Here is a 4097-nt window from a genome sequence, read left to right on the forward strand (position 1 = left end):
AAGCATACATCGAGAATGGTTTTGCTAATATTTTGAGACTGACGCCAAATTCTACTACTACATAAGGAGTCATGAAGGAAAGTGAAGCTCTAGGGTTTAATAATGCATAAACAAGAAGGTGAAAGACTTGTAACATACCAGTAACCATATTAGGAGAAACTTCTTGATCCTATCAAGTATGAAGGGCAAATAGTTGATTCTTACACTGCCCACTAGTGGCACTTGAGGTGGTACCCTACTAAGTCTGGCGACTAGTTGGAGCTGAAGAGAAATTAGTCTGACCCTATTGATTAAAATCCTTACACCTCTGGGCAACCACCAATAAATCACTGATATTATGGCCTTACTTTAAATACCCAAAACATGTGTCACTGCCATCCATACACTCACCCTTGTAGTTCTTACCATATCTCGTATAAACTAAGTTAGTTCGGCCACTATTAACATTACCTTGGGACTTAAAACCTGGTGCTCTATCCAGATGGTCTTGTCTGAACATAGGTATTGGAGCACTGGCATAAAATGGGGTGGGGGCTAATAATTTTTGGAAAAGCTGAAAATGATTCGCTCCATCAGCCCTTTGTTGAGAAAAGTTAAAGTACCAGTTCTGGCCCTCTTATTCTCTTTCACTTTTCTTGAGCTTCTCATTCTCAATCTATTGAGCATGGACCATCAATCTAGAAAAGTCCATCTTCATAATCAACATAGAGGTCCAATAATCCTTGGCTATATCTCTGACATACCATACACAAACTTACTCATTTGGGACCTGGAATCAGCCACCATAATTAGAGCATATCTCACTAACTGGGTAAACTGGACTGAATACTCTTTCACACTTGTGTTACTCTACTTCAGATTTTTAAAGTCCTGCACCTTGGTCACTCTCAATTCAAATGGAAAGAACATACTCAAGAAACCAGTAACAAACTCATCCCACTCTACAAGTCCTGCATCAGTACCTCTATCCTCTTTCTATTTCTTAAGCTAAGTATGAGCTACCCTATGCAACTCGTAAGCAACTAAGATAGCATTTTCACTAGAAGTGACATCCATGATGTCAGTCACCTTCTGCACACTATTCAAAAACTCATATGGATCCTCCTTAAACTTAGATCCAAAGAATGTTGGAGGATTCATCTGAGTTAAATCTCAGATTTTGGCTTCTGTCGTGCTCACCATAAGGTTGGTTGGGGTAATGACTTACTTGTTATTTTGTGCAGATATAGATCAGTCTAGTAAAGTAAAGGTATCCCTAAATTTAATGTGAAATACTTGTTCATTTAGAGAACAAGTGGTACGGGTTTGTAATACCTGTGCTTTTTCTTAGTTGTAAAATCATCTCAAGGATTTTAGGACTTACTTTGAAATAATAATTCATTATTATACATGTGTTATTTCTATATTTTTTATACCTATCACGTGGGAAATTGAATAAGATTTTCATCGATATATAATTCACCCAAATCCGACACCTGGGTGAAGAGTTAGAGCCTTTTTAGTTAGACAGTGTTTGACCTGAGCCTTCAGCGCATCACGGAGATAGCTCAAATGGCAATTGTCAATTTCCAGTATTTCTCCATGATACTGGAACATTGTGCCAAACTTTCAAGTCTTAGACAAGGTGGCAACATAACAGCTCCGCATCGCACCACCATGCAGTTTCTTAATTGTCAATTTCTAGTGACACGGCGCGATAGCGCCACATAACACCAAGGGCCCAACTCGGGAAATTTTACTGAAAATTTAATGAATTTTCCAGGGTTAAAAGGGTCAACTTCCTACCCCTATATAATTCTTTTAACATGTGATTCATCCACTTTTCACCCAAAAAATATTAGTTTCTCTCAAGTTTATCTCAAGAACAAACTAGGGTTTCTATTGGGGATTCAAATTCAGGAAGGTTTCACCATCAATCTTCATGAAATCATGATCTAAGGTATGCATAGTGTTCATTCATGGACCTCTTTCATCCATGAAGTCCAAGAATCCTTTTCTAAAACTTAAGTAATGGATTTCATACATGTTTTCATGTTTTGGCTTCTCATGTTCATGTTTTATAAATGTGAAAATGGATTCTACTCCATGATTGTTGATAGTTTATATGTGGACTTGTTAATTTATAGAACTGAGTACACTAGGAATAATGATAGTTTCCTCTGTTTTTTATGAAACCACAGCAGCTACTCGCATCCCCAACTACGAGGCCACATAACATCACATTGTAGTAAGCATCTGTAAGAAAGCTGTGATGAATAGCGAGGGGGCTATCGCCGCCTGATAGAGGCAGAAGCGGGGGCCACCGGAGCTATCTGCATTGAGTGTTTCGATATCTCCCTTCGAGATCACCAGCATCAGTTTAATTAGCTTAAGTTTTTTGAAGAAAATGGTAGAGAAGGAATATTTTTTAGAAAGGGAGTGTGTGCGAGTTGTTTATTTCAAGAATAGGCTGGACCAACCAGCTGTACCCTTTTCCATTATAAGTAGGAAAGAGAGGTGTATGATCTCGCGAATTACTTAAGATTTAAAACCTTGAATGATGAAATTAGAATTGAATAATGATGTTTAAATGTACCATGCCTGACATATGTTTGATTAAATGCCTAGATAACGAAATATTGTCTAACTTGCATGATATCATGAAATCCCCATGTATGTACAAGTTCATTCCTATTACATGTTTTATGAAACGCTCCTATGAATGTAGTATGTATTATGATGTTAGTCAAGTCTTCAAGTGAATCATGCTATGTCAGTTTTCTTCTATCGAGTCCTGGGGGTACTTGTACCCAAAATATTAGCTGTGTGCCTAGAGCCATGTCATGTTTTCATAATGCTCTCAGCCAAGCTATGAACTCTTAGACTTCATATAGTCCTATGACTCAGGAGAAATCTTTATAATCTTATGACTCAGTCAGTTGTTAGATATCAGTAGTATTCTGTCAGCCACAGAAATTCAGTAACTTAGTCCATGCTCAGTTTAGTTTAGTAAATCATGTTTAGCATCTATTCAGATGGGATTAGGAATTAGCACTGAGTGAACCCAAAGATGGGGACCCACCTGTTATATGAGGGTGTGATTCCTCAAAGTAATCCTTGCATTTTAGAACTATGTAGCCAACATAGGTTGAGACATCATAGCCTACTATATGAAGGTAAATGAGGTGGCTTAACCTGTTATGTGAGGATTCCCACCATTCTCACTGGAGTTACCTATTATATGAGGGTTACTCACATGTTTTCCTTACCAGTGGTGCGGTATTGACACCCTTCCAATCAGGGCATAGATTGGACCCTAGCTCAGCTATCATAGCACCTTTGGGGCATGTCGGTTAGATACTACTTCCCACAGTTTTATGTTATAGAATTAGGACTGTTTGATAGAGTCAATCCATCTCAGTAATAGAACTCAGATAGTTCTTCAGATTTTAGGACTGTCAGATACAGTACAGAACTCAGATAGTTCCATCAGATTCAGGACTATCAGCTATAGTCACCCACTTTATTAGTTATACTCAGATACAGTCACCCATGTTATCAGTATTATTTAGATATAGTCTTTCATGCTATTAGTTATATTAGTTACTAGCATGTCACATTTAAGTATACAGACTCAGAAATCATGACATCACATTGTCAGTTATAGTTATGTATTTATGCATGTATTCTCACATTTATGTTAGACAGTCAGTTAGCATTATTCATGCATGTGAACCATTGCATATATCCTACCTCACATGTATACTTGGTACATATGTACTGATGAATTCGCACTATAGTGCTTTCTTTTTATGTTACACCATAGGTTCAGAGACACGAGTTCCAGATCAGCAGTAGATTCCAGTTTCAGCAGTCAGAGTAGAAGTGAGTCCTCATCCTTCAAGGATATAATGATTTTCTAGTATCTCATTGATTATCTTATTAGTTGGAATTAGTTGGGGATATGTCCCATCATCTATTTATTCAGATTCTTCAGACAATAGAGGCTTCCAGACTAGATGCAAACTAGATACAGACTATTATATTTTAGACTTCAGTTTTGTTTTGGGTATTCTATTACCCCACATATATGTTATGTTATTCAGTTATGCTCATGA

The sequence above is a fragment of the Capsicum annuum genome, chromosome 10, assembly GCF_002878395.1.
Source record: "Capsicum annuum cultivar UCD-10X-F1 chromosome 10, UCD10Xv1.1, whole genome shotgun sequence".
Classification (NCBI taxonomy): domain Eukaryota; kingdom Viridiplantae; phylum Streptophyta; class Magnoliopsida; order Solanales; family Solanaceae; genus Capsicum; species Capsicum annuum.